This window comes from Podarcis liolepis (genome assembly GCF_965112155.1).
Source record: "Podarcis liolepis genome assembly, chromosome: 5".
Lineage (NCBI taxonomy): Eukaryota > Metazoa > Chordata > Lepidosauria > Squamata > Lacertidae > Podarcis > Podarcis liolepis.
In genome coordinates this window covers 52,753,297-52,776,328 of record NC_139556.1, presented here as the reverse complement: position 1 = coordinate 52,776,328, position 23,032 = coordinate 52,753,297, and the positions used below count along the sequence as shown (strand labels likewise).

Genomic DNA, 23,032 nt, shown 5'->3' with positions numbered 1-23,032 from the left:
ATGAGGACGAAGACCGGGCAGAGAGCAGGGTTCAAATCACCCCACCTGGCCAGGACAATCCCTGGGTGCTCCCTTGGGCACTCGCCTGACCCACCTCGCAGGGCTGTTGTTGCGAGGATAACATGGGGAGAACCACGCGCGCCCCCGGGAGCTCCTTGGAGGAGAAAGCGGGCGATGAATGCAATGCACGAAATATATGAGAGGCGACCAGGTTTTGCAGGTGAGGGGCCCCCGCCAGCCTCCGCTTCCAACACCCGGCGCAACGACGCCAAAGTTTCCCACCGGGCTCGGCTCAGGGAGCAGCGCTGCTCCCCCCCGGCTCCCCTTCGCCCTCCCGGCTCTCTCTGCCGCTCACTGGGGACCCCCCTCACCTGCCAAGTCCGGAGCGCCGGTGGAAGTTGCATGCATGCATGCAGGGCGCCGCGTTGCCATTGCATTGCACTGCACTCCATGCAACGCCTGCACGCATGCATTGCCTTGCACACACGCCAAGGGGTCTCCCCGCGGTCCGATGCGTCCCCTCCGGCGCGGATGCAGCATTGCAAAAATAACCCCCCCCCCGACGCAGCCCTACCTGGGGGGCAGCCTCCGCCGCTCCGCCTCCGCGGGGATCCCCGGGCTCCATCCTGCCGCCCGATCTCCGCGGGGGCGCAGGCAGGCTGCGCGGGGTCTGCGCGGAAGAGCCCCTGCCCGCCCGGCCGCCGCGCTCATTCCATGGCCGGGAGAAGAGCGCTTCAAACAAAACGCCCGGCCCGCCAGGCCACGCTGGGAAACGTAGTTTGCACACCCCGCGCGGGCGCGGAGCCCAAGGGCGAGGGGACTACGGATCCTGGCAGCCCCTGTGCCGGGGACGGAGGGGGAGAGGCCGGGTGCAGGGATGGAGGGACGGGTGGGCGAGCGAGTGAGTGGCAGCCACCAAGCCTTGGCCGAGAGCCAGGAAGGGCCTCCCCGGAGGAGGAGGAGGAGGAGGGAGGCGCACAGCGGGAGGGAGGGAAGGAACCCCAGGGGTCATCTAGTGACGGCGCCCCAATTGAAAATTTGACTTAAAAAAAAAAATCTTTCGAATTTTTTAATTTTTCCCGCGGCACACCAGGCAACATCTCGCGGCACACTAGTGTGCCGCGGAACAGTGTTTGGGAAACACTGGTGTAAACATATACATGCCTACGCAGAGGTAAGTGTGATGGGGCTTACCACTTCTACATAAGGTGGTATAGGATTGAAGCCCAAAAGTTCAATCCTTAAAATATGTATTTAAGTCAATATTGCTTTGCTCAGGGATACTTAGAAATGTACAACAGACTCCATGAGACTGATGTGTCAGGCATTTATGACTGGATCCAAAATTAAAATTCTTAATTTTATTTTCTTTAAAAAACACTGTTCCCATTGTGTGTGCACAGCTAATTCGTATTTGGAGACCATGGGCAGAGACATCAGGTATTAACCCTGTTTCAGATATAATGCAAAATCATATCTTGTTAACAAGCCATGACCATAAACCACAGTTTAATTTTGACTTGTTTGACCTCCCCAACCTGGTGCCCTTGATATGTTTTGGACTACAGCTCCCATAATCTCTGAGCATTTGACATGCTACCTGGGGCACCAGCTTAGGGAAGGGTGTCTTAAACTAATTTTCCAGGTTTGAGCACAACAATAGTTTAAATTGGGAAGTGGGTGTTTCCAGCATCCTTCAAATCAATGCAAAGGGGAAATGGCCAACCCAAAGGCTTGCTTCTGCATGTTCACATAAAGCATATTTCAGTGTTACATCCAATGTAGGCCATTTGATAGTGTAGCTTTGCCAACTCTTGGGACATTTGGACCTCCAGTGTACATGGGACATTCAAAAAGTATGCAAAACTAATGAAAGATATGGTATTTTATTACTACAAATGCCATCATCATTAGCACCACACTGTCTCCTATGGTCTAACTTCCAAAATCCAAATGAAGTCAGCTGTACTTTTAATTCTTTCTGATCTGCTTATGTTACCTTAATATCTTATCTGCATGGTATAAATATTGTCCCATTTAGAAAGGTAGCATTTTATCCAGGTAATTAAACCTTTCACTCCCTTTTCTGTTTTGACCTAATAATCTTGCTACTTTCTCCTTCTTCGTGACTACTGTTGAAAATATTTGTTTAACTTTATCTCCATGAGATCTCTGCTCTCATTCTTGAGTATCCATGGATATGTGAATGTTATGAACATGAAAAACAGTACTGGAATAAAATACCCTTATACTGGCCTTCGCTTTTTGATACTTTTAACACCTTCAGTCATATGGGATATGTCTGCAGTGGGGCATTCCAGTGGGAAAAATAAGCTATTCACAAGGAATAAGATAATGAGCTGGTTTATAAATATTGCTACTAGGTTAGGCTATTTTTGAATCATCTTTGTATCACCTGTCTTCATATACCATTAGCTTGCTATGGACTGAAAGACAGCGACAGAGAGTGATTGCTATGTTAATTCAAAACAAACAATCCAAAGGCTAAGAACTTGATTGCAGGAAATATATGTGTGCAAGGATGGTAAAAGATCACTAAAGAGTAACTGATTTTTGTTAGGTCATCTACTCAAACAATGAATCATTTAATCAGTTAGCAGCTGGAATTTGTGTTCATTAAATGGCAGAATCATGCATGGAAGGTATTTCTTGCTTATATATTATATATATTTAGAATATGTTCTATATAATTACATGTATCTAGGTGAATGAATACATGCAGAAAACATACTGCCTTCCTCAAAAGCTCTTTATATGAATACTGAGGTTAAAATTTGACATTGGTATAAACTTTAAAAATAAAAATGTACTAAAATGGGAGAGAAAAGTTAAATATGTTTTCTCCCCTACAGTTTCAAAGGCAATGTACTTCAGATGTGTAACAATATACAACACTGCAATAAAATTCAACATGTATTGGTCTTAATTCTTTCTGCACTGTTGAACACACAACATAAAAATGATTGTTTCGAACATTAGTGGTTCAGAGCTATTTCAGAATGCTTTCTTCAGCAAAAAGAACTTTCCAATGAAGTTTTTTCTTCTTCAGTTTAGTAGTGTCCTCTCTTGCTTACCCTGAGGTTTCAATATAATATTTTACAGTGTGTAACATCTGCAGAAATCATGCAGAAATTATGTCATAATGATATGTGACTTTTTTGTCGAAAATAGTACAGTAGGACAACATTATTTTTCTCCACCTTTAAACAGTATATTTAAGTAACAGGTTTAAAATACAAAGCCCAGATAGCAATGGATTTTCATTTAGAACTTTTACAGTGAAAGGTTTTTCATCTGCTGTCTTCAAAGTAGACCATGCAAACCACACATCTAAGAAGTAAAATTGGGAGCTTTAACATGTCGCAAAAAGAAGGCAAGATTGCTGCCAGGTGGCTCCAGGGGGGAGGAAATTCTACAAGTGGGGTGCCAGTACAGAAAAAGCCCTTTCCTCTGTAACCATATCATATGTAACATCCAAATATGGGTTGCCCCCGAAAAGACCATTGCTTGGGTAGAACAGTATTGAGAGAGGTGTTTCTTCAGTTATCAATTTTCCAAGTTGTTAAGGACTTCATAGCACCTTCAGTTCAGAACAGAAACATTGTTGTATGACTCTAACTCAGTGCACCATATAACAGTCTAACAGCCATGTTTCATACCAGCTGCAGTTTCCAAGGCATGTGTAAGGGCACCTCCACACAAAGCATTTCATAGTAATTGAATTAGGAGCTTATGAGAGCTTGAACTACTGTGGTCACTATCACTATCCAGGAACTGATGTAGGATATGAAAGAAGCAAAGTTGATATGCCACATTTATTTGGGTGTTACCATTTATAACTTGCCGGGAGAGAGGGAGGCACAACAATGGTATGTGAGGCCAAAACCTGCTGCCAGGCTTGGCACATATAAAAGTGTGTGTGTGTGTGTGTGTGTGTAATAAGTATTGTTTAAATTGGGCCTTCATGATTTGTGCTCTGGGTATGAATGTGTGCTGCATTTGGAATCGGTAACTGTTCTTTTGTGATGTTTTGAGACCTCTGTCAATGTGGCTTTGCTCAGTTGCTTGATTCATCAATATCTATTTGCACAGCTGTGAATGAAAGTGTATTTATTGGCTAACTGCTTATGATATACCTAAAACTGGATTATGAATGTTAATCTGAGGAGCTGAAGGAAGGGGCTTAGTATATGGAAGGGTCTAACCTTGTGGTGGAAGGCTGATGCTGATGACTTTGGAATACTTGCTTTGGGTGAGACCCAATGCCCACCCACCTGCTTTTGCTCAGCTTTTATTTCCAAAACCTGTAGCAGACAGTTTAACTTATAAACCTTTTTGCAACTTGTATTTTCTGCAATAATCCCCTCTCTGAATGGAAACTTGAACTTGATCACCTGTGGTCTGCGCCAGCCCTGTGACTCTGTGATAAACTGTCTTACAGATTTATTGGCTTGATTTCTGCAAATATATATTTTAAATGGTTAATAACAAATATACTTAGAACACTGATTTCACTGTTCATTAAGGCAGATTTTCGGTAGATTTGGAAACCCCTAACCAAAAAGCTTCTGAAGAACTGAACTTTTTTCATTCATTCATGTAACACAAGCAGATATTAGGTCAATTGCTGAAGAAGAACATGAGCCATTTCATATGCTAAGACTTAAGGCTGTTTCTTATTTTCACATAGAAGGAATACATGCATACACACATACATACATGCTCAAGAGGCTGCAAATAGAGCCATTCACAGCAATGTAAGTAATGTAATAACAGTGATTTACTGTTAAAGGTTCAATTTTCTAATTGAACCCCTGGCTTCCAGGGTGACTGTTAGTAATATGGCTGTATGCGAATATTATAAATCTTGAAATATTGATTGGGCATTGACAACATTGTGGCATGGGACATTAATTTTTTAAAAAACTATTCTGAATATATCATTTTAGTAAAGGTAAAATCTGTTGTGAAATAAGGGTATAAAATGAATTCTAATAAAAACAGGACATGAAGCCCTCATAATGGTTCTTTGGGCTTGATACTTCACATAAGACTTGAACATTCCTTTGATGTATGGGACAACCTTGAAGCCAATAGTTGTTGACTCTGTTCAGAAGTCTTCAAATCCTGTCATTTTAAATAAACTCAAATGGATTTAGGATACATTTACATTATTTGATGGAATATTATTTTTAGATAGCTTTGTAATGTACCAAAATTAAGTACCAAAATGTATATTCTTTAAGCATCAAATTGAGAACTTTGAGGTTTTTTAAAATTTAAATTCTGGATATTTCACTGCATTTAACTTTGCTTTCATTTTAGCTTTGGATAGTTCTAAACAGAAAAAGTTTAAAGTAAAATTTAACTTAAAATATTTTCAAGATATTATTCACCATTACATAGTACAAAATGTTGCTTTAACATAAATTGTAACTAATGTTAGTTGGAAAACAGGAAATAAGTGCAGTTGGATATAAAGAGAAAATTCTGGTGGTAGTTGTTTGGAAATAGAGCAATTTGGTTGGGAAGGTCTTAAAAGGTTTGATACATCTGAATAAATTTGCTTGGGGGACGTTATAGTTTTCTTTCACAGTCCAAGAGTTTAACTAGGTGGCATTCAACACTGCTTCTTGCTGCATCATTCTCTATCTCTTGGGTCACTGTACAAAAATTAACATATTTAAAACAACAGTTTGTCAATATGGTTTGGGCTGTCCAGTGATCAGCCCTTCTCAGCCCTTGGCCTTGTCAAGTACTTCAGGGGATGGTCACTCTAGCTATCAGAAGAGGACACCAGGGATCTGCTTCAAGGCAGTGTCAGTGCATTAAAATCCTCCTGTCTGTTTTAAAATAATACTTATATTGGTTAAGAGAATAAGACAGGATATTAAGCATTTCTTCGAGGAGAGGAAGGAATAAGGATAGAGTATATTCCTCTAGGATATTACTGGAGGATCCACAATAGCAAAATTGTGCATATCGATGACATATAAGAAATGGGAGTATTTGTTATTGTGTACTAATGATTTGAGTGAAATTTTGGGTTTGTTCTCCCAGTGGTTCCTCTAAAGTTTCTATTGATGTTAATGTGACATTATTATTTTTGACTACTTATTCAAAACACAGCAGTCATACTGCAAAGCTAGTGATGTTCAATAACACCCTAAGAATGGTTAGCTGCGGTTCTTGAGTGAAAATAGTCTTGAATAGCTCTAGATGGTTGTTTCTCCGCCTGACCGTATACAACCCATATATTAGGAACTATTCAAGTGGTTAATCTCTTGTGCATCAATGGAAATAGATTCCCCCCCCCCTCAGCTCTTACTTTTCCCATAGCTATTACAAAAGGGGGAAATGCTGCTTAATGCATACTGTGTCTGTAATAACCTCCCTAAGCTGATTAAGCACTTTTTGTAAAATGATTACACTGATTTTTCTAAACTAATAAAGTTAATTTAAATTCATGTATATTCACTATAAAAACCCCCCTGCATTTGTTTAGAATACTTCTTAAAAATTGTGTTTGTGTGTGCCAGTGAGGTGGTATGGGGGAAAAAATCAATTGCAGTGGTATTACTTGCAAAGCAATCAATTTGCTTCTATTGTAAGTGGAAGGCGTATCCTGAAGGGTTGAAAGAGAGATCCATGATTACTGCTCTTTTCTTTCTTTAAGTGAAAGAGCCACATTTTCTTCTCCTGATTATTGTTCAGGGTGTATATAAAGTTTACAAGAACAATATTTAAATATTTGTATAAATTTGGTTTATCCCCTGTTTTGAACTGCTCCTCTGACGAGTCTCTCAGTAAACAGTTCAGCTGCCAGCTTAGTATTTTCACCAGGGGTGCAGACATAAACCCATTAACCAGGGAGTCTGCTCTGTTGAGCCCAATGTGGCTTACTTTGAGTAGAAATGTGTAGGATCGCAGTATAAGTGTATGATGCCATGGGAAGACTTGCTACTTTCATTGTCAGCTTTAATGTTCAGAAATTTTGCAGAGAATAAGTTGAAAATACATTGTTTCCTGTGGTGCCACTGGCTCTAAGAACTGGTAGCAAGGTTTTATTTTCAAAACTAAGCTCACTTGGGTGTCACAGGTAGACCTTAAGTGCATATTCTTTATCATAAGGAAGTAGTGACTTTTCTATTTACTGTTTCTTGGGTTGCACCAACAATTCTGTTCAAGTAAATTCAAATGTAGTGCAACTCCATACTAAGCTATGTAGTGCATGTGGAAGGAAAGATTTCATTGATTATTTTTTTCCAGAGGAGATGATGGGAGAAAATTTACAAGTGGGGAGTTACTGTGTCACACAGTGCCTCCTCCCTTTTATAAAGTTGTTTGGCTAATGCTGCAAGCAACAGTAGCCTTGCTATCAGCAGAACATCATGTTCTCCACAATGCCTCATTATAATACTTTATTCACTATAATTCACTTGTTAGTGGGCCACCCATCTTTCCCCTAACAATTATCAATCAATCAATCAATCAATTAATTTAAGCTCTATGTCACACTTCATCCAAAGATCACAGGGTGGTTTGTAATATAAAAACACAAAAATACATACCATAATAATGAACAAAAACAGTAACTCCCTCCCACACATTTTTTAAAGCCATAGATTTTTTAATAAGCCAAAGGCCTGGGAATCATAGAGAAAGAACATGGAGAAGAGGAATGTTTTTGCCTGGTGCCTAAAGATATGTAATGAAAGTGCCTGGGAAAATCATTCCATAAGTGAGGAGCCACCACAGAAAAGGTGCACTTGTGTTTCCACGTTCAGGACATCTTATGGAGGGGGCACATGAAGAAGAGTATCAGATGATGATCATAGAGTCCAGGTCAGTTCATAAGGGGAGGGTGATCCTTGAGGTATTGCAGCCCTGAGCCGTTGAAGGCCCTGTAGGTTAAAACCAGCGCTTTGAATTGAACCTGGAAACTAACTGCCAGTTTCTGAACCATCTTCAGAGGCAGCCCTACATATAACGTTTTGCAGTAATCTAACCCAGAGGTTACCAGAGAATAGATGTTAGAAGTTAGGTTATCCCTGTCCAGATAGGGGTGCAGCTGTGACACCAGCCAAGGCAGATAAAAGGCACTCTGCAGTGTCAGGGACTGACTGGATGCTGAGGAGTGGTGACTAGATATGGATGAATGGGCACCGGGAGAAGGGAGTTGACATCTGACTTGGAAGAAGGGATCAGTGATCTGGGAGAGCCTGTAACAGCCAGGAGACAAGAGTCAGAGGCAGGAGAAGCTGCAGGAATGGCGAGTGAAGAACAGGTGCAGGAGGAGGGAGAGATAGGTCAGGCTGGTGTAGAGTCAAGAGCTTACACACCACCACCTCCTGCCTCCACCTCTCCTGCTCCACTGTCTCCCAGAACCAGCAGAGGATTGAAGCAGGAGGAGCAGAAACAGGTTACACACAGACATAGTCTCCACCTGCTTGTGCGCAGCTCAGGTGGGCGAGATACATAAGCTGAGGTCGGGAGTGGGCCCTCTTTGTTACTGCAATTGGTCTTAATTTTATAAGGAGAGGCATGTTGGAGAACTAAAGTGATACCACGGAAAAATTCAGGAAATTGTCTATATATAATATTGTCTATTGAGCAGCTTTATAGATATGAGAATGCCTAGATTATGAATGCTTACTATATAAAACAGATAATCAAACCCAGAGAAAGTTAGTTTTACTGAAGTCTCATTGAAAAGTATCCTGCTTATTTCAGTGGAACATATGAACAACTAATTTTCTAAGAAAAGGCCACAATATTTGGGGAAAACTATAAATGAAAGTATACAATATTGCTATATATCCTTGCTCTTATATATATTTTTAAATGCATAGCCACTTTGGGGTTTTTTTTGCTAATCTAGAAAGCTCTTGGTCCAGGGGTGGGGGCATTGAACTATAGAATGTTGCTGAAAGAGTTTGTGAGAGAATGTTTTATAACACTGTCTAACCTTTTGCAAAACTTTTTGTTGTTTTAACCTTGTAGACTTTTAAAGCTTTGTAAAGATTGCTGTATAGGGGACAGAAGAAGAGATCTAAATTAAATGCTAATGAATTTTCTTTTGCAAAACGTATTAACTTTTCTAGTTAACATTGATTACAAGACAAGGGAAGAAATCAGGCAATTAGAAACTAGTGCAGTATAAAAAAGGTTGTAAGCAATGCTTCACAAATGTTAATTCCATTGAGTCTTCAAGTGACTTTCATTTAACTTTGCTATATATTTCCAAAGGTTAAGAATCACATTATATGGATGGTACCATATAGTACTAAATTAGACTGGGCGTAATACAGTCCACTAAGAGTTCTCCAACCATGTGTGGTTGCAGGACATAGTAGAAAGCATTTGCACCTAGCTACAAACCCACATTACTTGAGAGAATTGTGGAGGGGAACAACTATATGGAAATATGGAAGATGGGTGCACAGGCTTCCCATTCCCCATAATGATATGATTTGGGGCATGCATGCATGCATGCACAGACCATGCACAGGAAAGAGAAAGCAGAGGTTTATTAAATCTTATGGTGATCCTTCCCTATACAACTGCTGTAACTACTGGTGGGTCAGGGCCTGCTAGTGGGTCGCAGCAAGAGCACTGCCACCATGCAAATATATAGTAAAATATTAAGAAATGGGTCCCCAAATACATGTTTGGGTTAAAAGAGGGCCCTGGGTGTGAAAAGTTTGAAGATACTTGGACTAGACTGAGTCCAATCAAGTCTGAAGTTCAGATGTCATCCATGAAATAGATGAAATCATAAATTTCTGAAGTTATGTAAGAAAGAGAAAGAGGTCTAACAGCTCTGGGGCCCATTCTTTGAAAGAGACAGAGAGATGTGTTCCTCCATGATATTATCTCTCAAGGATAAATCACAGAATCTTAGTCCTTGTTTGCACAAATAGAAGGGTATGTCCCTGGACTGGAAGCAGGAGGGGAAAACCATAATAATCAGGGACAATAAGAGGCTGTTCTGCTGACGAGTTAAAAGGCTCAGAACACATGTTGGCAAATTGATTGGGCCTTTGATCACCAGAGTGCATAGAAGAACTGACACTAGAGACCACAATCAGAGAACAGTGTTTAAAGGGCCTTTGTAACTCCTGTATTATACTCCTGTATAATACATATGTTGCTAAATACAAATCGGGCAGCAAGAAACTAAGGATTTTAAAAATAGTAACTAAGGCTGAAATACTGTTCACCAGGAATAGCAAAGGATGGTGTTTGCCTATGGCTATATACACACCAAAGTATTAATGTGCACATGGGTAACACAGATAGAATTTTCCATGTGCAATTTTGTGTGCTTTTCCTTCATCCACACACAAGCACTTTCAAATGTAATGTTTCCATCTACACTAGTGGCCAGTGCTTGATGGGATGTATTCACACTGTGTGTTGTCCCCTCCCCTCAGTTAGTACTTCCCCGCCCTTTCTGGGTTTCAGAAATTGAGGGCCATTGTGGGAACGAATGTATACACCTGTTTACCAGATGCTTTTTTTTAAAGATAACAATTTTTCTGATGTAGCTCAAACAGTACGTACACAAAACAGTGGGTTAAATAAAATAATAAAATAAAATAAAAATGTGTGACACGCTTAGGTTTGGAAACCTGAGGTCCATTGTGGGCATGCACTCTTGCATGAGATACATGCAAAATTTCAGAGATACAAGTTTTCTGACGTACCAGGCTTCCACGAAACAGCTTTAAAATATCCTGTTTGTGTGTTGCTCCAAACCAACCAGCAAGAAGAACCTCACCAATTGAAGTAGGGAGTGTGGTGATTGATGGCACCTAGCGAAACATCAGCCCACATGTAAACTCACCCTGACACTCATTACAATGTGCTTCAGTACATCCACAGTTAAGTAACATATAATTTTATGTTGGATGTATTTCCTTACTACATTATTAGCAAAGCAGAAAAATCCAAATAAAATGTGGGAGTGTGGGCTGCCACTTGGATGAGGACAGTGTTATATATACAGTGTGAAAAACAAGCACAGATGAAATTCATTGAATCCACCTTAAACTGATGATTGTACACAGCCAGCAACTACTGTCAGTCCCAGCAAGCATAGCTAATGGTCTCAGTGGGGTGACCTTAGAAGCAGGAATCTATAGAATTGCACTATTTAAGAAACTACTCCAATTTTTACTGTTTGAGTTTGGATTTGATATCCCGCCTTTCACTCCCTTTTTAAGGAGTCTCAAAGCAGCCAACATTCTCCTTTCCCTTCCTCCCCCACAACAAACACTCTGTGAGGTGAGTGGGGCTGAGAGACTTCAAAGAAGTGTGACTGGCCCAAGGTCACCCAGCAGCTGCATGTGGAGGAGCGGAAACGCGAACCCGGTTCCCCAGATTACGAGACTACCGCTCTTAACCACTACCCCACACTGGCTCCACTGTTTTAAGTTGGTATTGATCCTAGGGAAATGATGCTAGAACACTTCTCATTCAGGTTGGTAAGCAAGTGTTGAGGAAGCTAATGAGCTAAATTACCCCAAAAGATAGAACAGAGAAATGAGTAACAGACAAGGAAAAAGGAAGCGGACTAGAAGCAAACACAATTTGTTCAGGAAGAAAGAGCAGGGATAGATTTGAATAGGGATAAAAAGCAAAGTCTGAAACATCTCTAAATAAGTGGCAGGAAGTGTCTACAAGGTAGTTTGAATCAACAGTAAAGCTGGCAAGCTGCATTTCATATGTGATTCAAAGGTGTTCACAGAGTTTACTTGTGCATCGGTCCTTTATTCTATTATTTTATTCTATTCTTGATGTGCCTGACACAGGGAATTTAGATGAAAGGTGCCAATAGAATTGGAGCTGGAACAAAGCTGTTTAAAAACATGAGGGGCATCCACAAAGTGTGGGGAACTCCAAAGTTTGCACAAGCACAAATATTTTGTTCTAAAACTGGGGGGGGGGGGCTATCCCAAAGAGGACTGAGCATGATTAGCAGTAGTGGAATTGTCAGGTTAGAGAATTTATTTTTTAAGACTGACTGGCCTTTTTCTGGCTTTATTTCAAACCCCCATTAATCAGTTAAATCTAAATGTGATCTGAAACGATCTTTCTATTGCTGCTGCAATTGTTATGATTATCATCACCATCTAATAACAAAGGCAAGTGCTGAGTGTCAACAGGATTGGAGTCAAAACAGGGCCATTGAGAATTAGGAGGGAGGTATCTACATGCTTGGATTGATCTCCAGCTATATAAAATTACAAAATGTTTTATAAGCTCAGAATCCCTTCCAAAAACATTCTAAAGGGAACTGAATATGTTAAGTATCAGTTGGAAAATAAAAGGAGAGGAACCTGTTTGATCCCCCCATTACATTTTAATTTATAGTTTAATGAAGGAGGCATAGTTGAAACCCTGAACAGGAGCATCCATTATGGGTGCAGCGCTAGGTAAGTGCATTATCCTAAAGCCCTGTGTGTCCTTATGTTGTGCACCAAAAGTTCTTGACTTTCCCTCTCTACTCCAGTGCAAAAAGAAGTTCTGTGTGCTAAGTGAATGGGCAAGTTTATGTGAGTGGGGGATTTTGTATGCATTCCCCATTTCCTTAAGGGCTTATATACCTCTCCTATTGTGTATGTTGATTGCCTGTAAAATGTTTCAGTGGTTAAACCAATTTTGAGTCTCACTTTCTCATTCTGATTTAATCATAATGATATAAAATTGCACAGATATTGTGTAAATTGAATATTTAACGGACATCTTTCTAATTTGAACTGAAAACAAACATAATTAGATTGAACGACCTTCTAATTTCATTATGTACATATTAATACTGTTGTAGCAAGCTATTGAACAGCACACAGGGGCTTAATGCAATTTATTATCACACTGTAGTGAGCTAAAGCTTCAAAATCAGTATATCATGAAGTAAATCAAATAGCTCTTGCTTGTTTCCCCTCCTATTATATCATGCAGAGAAGAACGTGAATTTCTGGAATAATTTGGTTAAGTTTCTAATAAGGCTCCACTTGTACTATATCCTCTGCATCATTATGAAAGATAGATTTCTCTTAATCAGCTGTCAAGTTTTGCAGTTGGTAACATATCTATTGGCTGCAGTTTTCAAAGGGATTTGGATATTCTCTGTCCATTAACTTTAATAGGAACAGTGCTTCAAATTTCCTTAGGTGACATTGGAAATCTCAGCCCTATTTAATATGATTATAATGTGTTCAGAGTGAACAGAGATTTTTGTTTTGAAATGATGGAAGTCCTTCTGCATAGCCAAGAGAGTAGCAATTATTTTTTTTAAAAAAAAGAAATAATAATTGTGGCCATAGTAAACAGAACATAGGACCTCTGGCAGCTCCTAGCTCTTCCAAAAAGGGAGGCTGACTAATGAAAGTGATTGAATGACCATCTGCAGATGAAGGGAAAGTTTAAAGTCTTGTGGCTGATTTGTCACATACATATAATGTAAAAGGGATGTGAAAGAGTTGTGTTAGTTTGGAGAAATTGTTACGATTTGTAAAATGGCATGCTCCGGTGCTGGCAACCTGTTGGGCTCTTAAAGCAAGTATCAAAAGATATCAATCTTCTACTAGGAAACAGAATCATATGCATTCATTCGCCTCCCAACATACAATTTGGTAGTAAGCAGTTCCACAAATATATCTATATCAAGATAGATTAGCTGGATAGATTGCATATAGACTTTCTCATGCTTACAGTAGGCTCATTGAAATTAATGGGACTTAAGTTAGTCATAGCTACCAAGTATGGCTAAGTCTGGAATACACACACAGGCTAGGTAAAAGCCTCAAGTTGCCTTCTGCCTTGATAGCTGTAAATGAACCAAACTTATAAATATAAGGGGCCTATGTGATGCACTATGCAACTATAATACCACAAGGACCACCGCTCCGCATATGAACTGCTCCAGACCCTGCGATCAGGGTCCGTCCATGAGAAGTCTGGAGGGTGGCAACACAAGAATGGACTTTTACTGCAGTAGCTTCCCCAGAGAGGCTCTCCTGGCGCCTTTACTACATGTCTTTAGGTGTCAGGTAACAAACATTCCATTTCACCCAGGCATTTGGCTGCTTAAACAATCTATGGTCTTTTAAATGTGTTGGGGGAGGGTATTTTGTGTTTTTATACTGTAAACCACCTTGTGATCTTTATATGAAGGAGGTATATAAATTTAATAAATAATGAGAATAAATAACTGCATGAAATTGTGCATTAGGCCATGACCTCAAGCACATTCAGTTAATGTACACAACTAGAATGTCCCGTCCCCCCCATGTGAGACAGTGATTTGCTATCTGGAATTTTAGCACTGAAACATCAGAAATTCACACAACAATTGTATTAAATAATACCTTGCACTTGTCTTCCACTGATTTGAATTCCAGAATAACTGGCTAACTATTAATTTTGTTTTGTATTAATTATCCTTTGTCTTAAATGCTTGTTTTCTTGGCCCGCTGAAGACAATGGGTTTCTTGTAATTTCTCTCTGGCTCTACCTCTTACTATTTTATATGAACGCTAGGAAAAGCAACAGTGTTCTTTTTAATTAAAACATGCTTTATATAAATGCTAAAATGAAATAGACATTTGTTTAAAAGAGAGATGCTTTTAATGCTTGAGCCCAAGATATTATTAAGTATTCAATCATATTGACAATCAAAAGCATGTCAAAGTCATGCTCATGAAATGTGTGGGCATAAATGGCAACAATTTAAATCGTACATAATTCATACGTTACTATTTCCTAGTGGACCTCAAAAGTGCATATAATTATGATATTTTGTGAGTTCTTATTGGAATGTGGTATAGTACTTTTGTGACCTTTTAGCAAGATTCACTATACATTATATATTAGCTAGAGCATCTCATTTTTATTTTTATTTTTAGCCTTTTAGAATTGCTGGACTGACCTTGCTTCCATTTTTATCAGATTGAAGGCTATTTTGGAGGGTTAACTGCAAAACTTTCCCTGCTACTAGAGATAATATTTTATTAGCCCCTGACCACAGATAAGTGGGGCAAATCAACTTTTTCCATCCATCTCTTTTATGTCTCTCCAACAAAGGTTTCAAGAACCTGCAATAGTTTTTGGTAAATACAGTTATTAATCTGATAAGCTTTACCTTTATATAGTTTCCTGGCAATAAAATAAAATCACAACTCAAATACCAGAGGGCAAAATTAATTGCTATTGCAAGCAAGTGCAGTTATCTTAAATGGAATGTACAGTACTTTGCCACATTTATGGTGGATGAAACATTTGTGTTTCAAATGGTTTCCTTCCACATATGCTTCATTTTCCCTTTTCTAATGTTCTCATCTTATCCTTTGGCACAAAATCTTCTAAACCTATGTGCATCTTTGCGTAAATCCTATTTATAGTGCCTAGGTGCCCATTACCAAGGTTTGTGCTCCTTGCTTGCTTGGTACAGAGACAAGGAATTATTGTTGAACCATGGATTAATGAATAGGAACCAAATTCTGCTGCCTTTCCCTTATATTTGTTAATGTATTTTGGATGCACACTGAAAAGGTTCCTCATTCTAGAGAGAGAAATTGTTTTGTAGTTATGTCTGTTCTGCAGCTCTCCCCCCCTTTTTAAAACAAATATGTAATTATTGTAAAGTGCAACAAATACAGCACAAGCAAATGTCTGATTACCCCAAAGCAGAACATTTTGCCAGAAAGTGAGCAAAATATCTAAATAAATTGAATCCCTTAAGCAAGAAACATTTATACTTATATTTAGAAACAATGTAAAATTTGAGAAAAATAGCAAATTATAAAACTCTATGTTTATAGGTATTGTACGTTCTTTGAGTTACCTAAAGGCAGCATTTCCCATAATGTAATCTAAGTCTTTCTGAGGCAATTGTTCACATTTAATGAATACTGTAAAATTAAAAAAAAATCCTTTTAAAATCACTCATGGAAAGCTTTAACATGCACTGTGCATCAGCATCGTGCATATAGACATTGCTTCCATAATTTTCTGTATGGAAAACACAGTGGCATATGTTAAAATTCATAGCTTAGTATTTAGTTTTAATTTCAACAGTATTGGAATGAAAGCAGTGGGTAGTCTGCTAGCATAAAAATATTTCAGTGTTTGTTTACTAATACTGTTCTTGACTCCAGAATGTCTTGTTACTGCCAATCTCCTGGGAGAAATTGCTTTAAGTGCACTTCTGTACCACCTACAGAAAACATTAAGTAGGGAAACACTGTTCCTTTGTTTCACCTATGAAAGAATTAATTTAAAAATATATATTGTATCATTTTTGATATGATCTGAATGTTTCTACTGTACCGGATGAAAATCAAATATATGTTTAATAATAATTTTGTTTTAGAAGCAATGCTGTTCAACTTATTTCTAAATTATCTAAAGTCATGTACAGTAAAGCAGACAGGGCTTGCTGAAGACAGCAAATTTGTCAGAAAGAGTAAAGCCAGAACAAACTGTGAAGAGTCCCCAAAGGGCCTGTCCATACTGAGCGTCAGGGCAACAGTCTTACCATGCTTGCTAAGGTCACACTTCTCTGAACACATTTGTAAACCACTTCTCCATGTCCAGGGCACAAATTTTTCTATACTATGAGTTATTCTTTCTTTTTATTTTTGGTGTGTGGAGGGCGTGGGAAGGGGTAGATTTAGCCCAAATGTGCTAGGGTAGGGGTGGATGACCTGCAATCCTCCAGATGTTGTTGGACTCCTAACTGCCATTAACCTAAATCAGCATCACTAATGAACAGGGATTATGGGAATTGTAGTTCAGCAACATCTGAAAAGCTACAGATTCCCCATGCCTGTGCTGGGGAAGCACTCACCATTGTAACCCCATCTCTGTCCCCTCCCAGGTAAGCCCAGGTATGTCCTCCCAAGGAGCTGCTGTTTAACGGGGGGAGCGGGGGAGAAGCTGTCTATGTTACAGTGAATGTTACAGTACTTCTAAGGGACAGTAAGGCTTTGATTAGATGAAAACTGTAGGAAGGTTGTTGTTGTTTAGTCGTTTAGTCGTGTCCGACTCTTCGTGACCCCATGGACCAGAGCACGCCAGGCACTCCTGTCTTCTACTGCCTCCCGCAGTTTGGTCAAACTCATGCTGGTAGCTTTGAGAACACTGTCCAACCATCTCGTCCTCTGTCGTCCCCTTCTCCTTGTGCCCTCCATCTTTCCCAACATCAGGGTCTTTTGCAGGGAGTCTTCTCTTCTCATGAGGTGGCCAAAGTATTGGAGCCTCAGCTTCATGATCTGTCCTTCCAGTGAGCGCTCAGGGCTGATTTCCTTCAGAATGGAGAGATTTGATCTTCTTGCAGTCCATGGGACTCTCAAGAGTCTCCTCCAGCACCATAATTCAAAAGCATCAATTCTTCGGCGATCAGCCTTCTTTATGGTCCAGCTCTCACTTCCATACATCACTACTGGGAAAACCATGGCTTTTACTATACGAACCTTTGTTGGCAAGGTGATGTCTCTGCTTTTTAAGATATTGTCTAGGTTTGCCATCGCCTTTCTCCCAAGGAGCAGGCGTCTTTTAATTTCGTGACTGTAGGAAGGTTAGGCATTTACAATCTCAGGGGGTCCCACTGGAGCTTAATAGTGGATGGAACTGCTCTCTTGTCCATTCCACTCTCACAACACTGGTTTACCCAAGCTTAGGAATCTTTGCCTGTCTCTTTCCTTAGCTGTGGTAGTTGCTAGGCATACAAATAAATTTGAATTTGGGAGGGGTGGTTGGAGTGGTGACTGATGCCACAGAGGAAGGGGAAAACAATGTTCCTTACCGGTGCAGTTCCCGCTGCAGTCTTCTCCAATCTGGTGCACTCCAGATTTTTAGGATGACAAAACCCACCATCCCTAACCATTAGCCATGCTGGTTGAGCCCAAGGGGAGTTGTAGTCCAAAACACTTGGAAGGCACCAAGTTGGGAAAGGCTGTTCTAAGTAAACACAGCCTTGAACTTCAGCATGCCTGAATAGGTAATGCAGCTTATCTTAAACTTGGATCTTGCTTTGTTTGAGTTCAGCTGGTGGGAGTTTTAGTGCTGGGTTTTCAGGCCAGGGCTGTTGCCTGATTGGTTGTTCAAAGAAGTGATAAAAATTGCTTCCTGAGAGAATGGAAGCAGCCTTCTTGTCAAGCGCTCATACACTTAATTGGCATAGGTGTCTTAACTCTCTGCCTCAGCTCTGGCTCCTTGTGCATGCTCTGCAACATTTGTCAGATGAAATTAGATACAAATGTTTTACGTTAGGTGCAAGAATCATTCATCATAGAAGCTAATTTTGAAGCTTCTGGTGTTACTATATTCCCACTTAAGAATTTTTGAAGCTCTTGTATTTCTTTACATCCTATGAATGCATTTTTGTACTGTTAGATACATAATTTAATAGATGTTTCCAAGTTCAGCGTATCTTTGATAAATTGTTAGCTTCCTGTGAGAGTTCTGCCTCAGCCAGACAGATATATTCCAATATTAGGTACTTCCATCACTACCACTCCACTCACTTGGATCCCTTTGCACAGAGAACTCCATTTCTGGGCAGGACAAATTAGGTCCTAACCAGCCATTCTTGGAGTTATTGGTGTAAAAGGATTGAGGAGAGTTGTGCGGTATATAGGATGGAAATTTTTGAGATTTCTAGTTGTTACTGAGTATGAAGCTACTAGTTCAGCCAATCTATTTCCTCCACAGGCCCTTCTTTTAGCCAGTGTGATTGTAGTAAGGTGTGGCTATAACAGGGTTCTAGCTAAGCTTTAAGGTCAGGGTAAGCATAGCCAGATAAGGTCAAATAAAATGGTACCACGGTTTTCTAACGTAATCCATTTCAGAAGACTGTTTGGCTTCTGAAACATTCAAAAACTGAGGTACAAAGGGCGGTCTGCAATTTCAATTGAGAAAATTGGGGGGGGGGGGAACTCAGCGGAACTTCTGAGGCGTGTTCAAAAATGGAAACATTTCCTTCCAGGTTTTCAGCATTTGAAAACCAAAATGTTCAGCTTCTGAGATGCTCAAAAACCGAGGTACCACTGTATTGCACTTCTCCATTGCCACCAAAGCTCAGGAGCTTCTTTGAACTGTGCTTGATACTAGTAGCTTAGAAACTACATATAGCCCAGGAGACTTTTAAAAACAGCCTTTGGAAGCCTTTTTCGTAGCTTTGTCAGCAGTAGATATTGCCCCATGCCCAAAAGAAGACTCATGAGGCAGCATTAGAATAAGGTTTTATTTATTAAAATATGACAAGATGGAGGAGCTGCAAACCAACATTGACCCCATTAAGCAACTTAAAAGAAGTGAGGATTGAACTTATTCTGGTAGGGACGCATCCACTCAGGACTCTGGGTATGTGATTGCAGCCACAGGCTGTGGCTCCCCAGCTAAGGATGGGGAGGAAATAACTGCCACCTTGCTAGGAAAACCTTGAGTATGAAGTCAGCACGCTCACCTAGGCCCCACTGTTGAGTGTTCACCTAAAATGTGGAGGCCAGGCACCCCCTCCAAATCCCCCTAGGCAATCAGCACTGGCAGATCACTGAAGGATATGCTTTACCCAACTATGTTTCAGTTTCCCAACACACTTTCTTCTTGCCATACTCAATGCCTACCAAGGGCTTCCAAACCACACCACTCCCAGAGTGCCAATCAAATTAGTCCTAGCAGTGTTGAGTAGGCAAAAAGCAGGGAGACCCTAAGACCAATCAAGGAATCCCCCCCTCAAAAATTCCTGCTCAGCCCTTTCAACAGACAGCTGGCCAAGCCTGACATATGTCAGATGTCAAAGAAATAAACAACTATTGGACTTTTAGAAGACATCTGAAGGCAACCCTGTTTAGGGAAGCTTTTAATATTTGATGAATCATTGTATTTTAATATTCTGCTGGAAGCCACCTAGAGAGGCTGGGGAAACCCAGCCAGGTCGGTGGGGTATAAATATTAAGTTGTTGTTGTTGTTATATGGGAGGGAAGACACTTCAAATTTTCAAAGAAGAACACTTGGGAGATGAGCAGGCTTATAAAACCAAGCTCCTCCCTATCTGCTGGAGGGCCTCACATGACTACCCTCCTCCCCTCTCTTCGGGAGCAACTAACTCCTCCTCCATCATTTTATTAAGAGGGGAGGTGAAGGCAAATAAGCCCCCTCCTTAGATATAGGAAGCAGTGTGCAAGACATGAAATACAGATCAGATCTATAGATTAGCCTTCCCCAGCCTGATGCCACCTAGGAATTGAACTGCAGCTGCCAAGGAATTGAACTGCAGCATGATTTTCCTACTGGTGTTCATATACCCTTTGTTGTAATATGAAACACTAGTACGTATTGTGGCATGTCAAAAGAAAGCACATTAACTCTGAGTAGTTGAAGCACTATTAACTTCAACAATTGAAAGACCACGCCGAGGTACAGTATTTTGCATTCTTCAGCAGCAGAACTCATCAACATTTATACATCACAGTTTAAATTGAATTAAGTTTAATTTAATCTAAATTACATGGTTCTAAGTAAATTGGATTTGGTAATTCACTGTTAAGTTGATTGGCAACTGATGTCATAATTTAAATTTACTTTATATATGTGAATCATACTCAGAATTATTCACTTTACAAATTCAATTTCTGGGTTTAGAAAAGGAGAGATGTGTTTAGTAAGATGATCAGGCTTAAAGCTAATCACCCCCCCCCCCGATAAGCTCTAAAAAATAATAAGTGTGAATGTTTGTATTACTTGGCAGGTCTTGAATTGGTAATACATTAATTAAAAATATTAATTAAAAATATTGAGTAAGAGTCACCGGGGAAGCAGTTGATGGCTTGGTTCAGTCATAATACTCAACCATGGTTCATTAAACTAGTTTATTAAAATATAGCTTAGCAGTCTGTGTGAACATATGAACCCTGCTCAGCCACTCAACTATGGTTTGCTTACTGTCCTTAAACCATGTTTTGAAGCTATGGTTAATTGTTTGCTTATGAACTTTGATTTGTTTTTAATTGTGACTGATGTTGTATGTGAACCCAGAATTCTTCCTTCACCATGGTTCGTTTGATCATACCAGACCCAGTTAAACAAGCCATGACTTTTAACCCCCTCCCCAATATGGATTAGCATTATGTGTGAACCACACCAATGTGCCAGCAGAAGTTAATTCAAATGACAGCAGCACTTTTCTATGAGAATTATTTGTGAATCATTTCCTGCAAGGTGTTGTTTTATGGCATCAGAATGTAGGAAACAATGGTTGGAGCTAATATGACTTCCATGATCAGAAGGGCTCAATCTGCTCATCAAAAGCACTGAGATCATCTGAAGGCTCCCCTCTGAAGGAAGGAGCCGGGCTCTATTTTTGGATTCCTCCTTCCACCTGCAGTCCCCACCACACCTCTCGTACTGCTCAGGTGAGGATTGTTTCCCTGCCCCCGTCTTCAAATATGACTAGAAGTCCACTGAGCGCAGTCCTGATGCAACCCAATGAAATTTGGGCTCTCAAATCTTAATTGGTCTGAATAATATTAGTACTATAGGTTCACCTGTAAAATATAGTCCATATCACTAGAAACTCATTTTTAGGGCTAAGGTATAGAACTTTTCCTATTACGTCAAATGTCAGTACATAAAAAACCCAATGTCTTGGTCCTTTAAATAGCTTTGCCCCAATCCTGATAAGAGGTTGTATGCATGTACCAGTAAACTTTGTGGGCATTTTTCTCACTGTGAGAATCAAATGCACCATTAGGACTACATATATCTAGCCCTTAAACAGTGCTTCACTTCCACTGTTTGGCTATTCAGAAGGGAGAGAGGGGAAGTGAATTCCCCACCCTCCCTCTTCCCAAGCAATAGCTAATCATTTTACCAGATGTTTGAGGATGTGCAATATAAGGGTCCAAAGCACGTTATTTTGGTGTCAACTCTTTCTTTATCCATAATACAGTATGTTACAACTAGAATTAATTCTTTTGTTTTTAGTACATGCTTTGTTTTGGACAGAAAGTATTGCTAAATACTAATGGATAATAGAGGGACGCGGGTGGCGCTGTGGGTTAAACCACAGAGCCTAGGACTTGCCGATCAGAAGATCGGTGGTTCGAATCCCCGCGACGGGGTGAGCTCCCATTGCTCGGTCGCTGCTCCTGCCAACCTAGCAGTTCGAAAGCATGTCAAAGTGCAAGTAGATAAATAGGTACCACTCCGGTGGGAAGGTAAACAGCGTTTCCGTGCGCTGCTCTGGTTCGCCAGACGTGGCTTAGTCATGCTGGCCACATGACCCCGGAAGCTGTACGCCGGCTCCCTTGGCCAATAAAGCGAGATGAGCGCCGCAATCCCAGAGTCTGCCACGACTGGACCTATTGGTCAGGGGTCCCTTTACCTTTACTAATGGATAATAATGTATTTCATATGATAACTAGTACATGCATCAACATACAGTGGTACCTCAGTTTAAGAACAGTCCTGTTTACAAATGAATCGGTTTATGAACTCAACAAACCTAGAAGTAGTGTCCTGGTTTGCAGACTTTACCTCAGTCTAAGAATGGAATCCAAATGGTGGAAGAGCACCAGTGGTGGGAGGCCTCATTAGGGAAAGTGCGCCTCAGTTTAAGAACAGTTTCGGTTTAAAAACAGACTTCTGGAACGGATTAAGTTCATAAACCGAGGTACCACTGTATTCTAATATTACTAGATATGCAATATGTGAACAACTTCTCTAAGTCCACTATATAATAGTCATTCATTTTGCAAAATCTGCATTTGATAATATTGTAATCAAATGATTGACCTGCAAATGTACCTGAGTTCTGATGTCTTTGATTCATGTTGGGGTGTAAAAAATGTTCAAAGTCTTTTCAGGGTTGTCTAACCATGTATAGGGGAGGAGTGATGCAAGAATATGAAATACACTGTAGGGGGAAAAACACTGAAGTCTTTTTCTGGGTCTTTTAGGTCATAAAAAGAAAGGGCATCTAAGGTTTTTTTTAATTGAATA

General features: G+C 40.2%; 1 protein-coding gene across 3 annotated transcripts in view; it reads left to right on the top strand.

The window, feature by feature from the left end:
• ATRNL1 (attractin like 1) overlaps positions 1-23,032 on the top strand; it is a 494,510-nt gene that overhangs the window by 211,865 nt on the left and 259,613 nt on the right. The gene's annotated exons all lie outside the window — the stretch shown is intronic.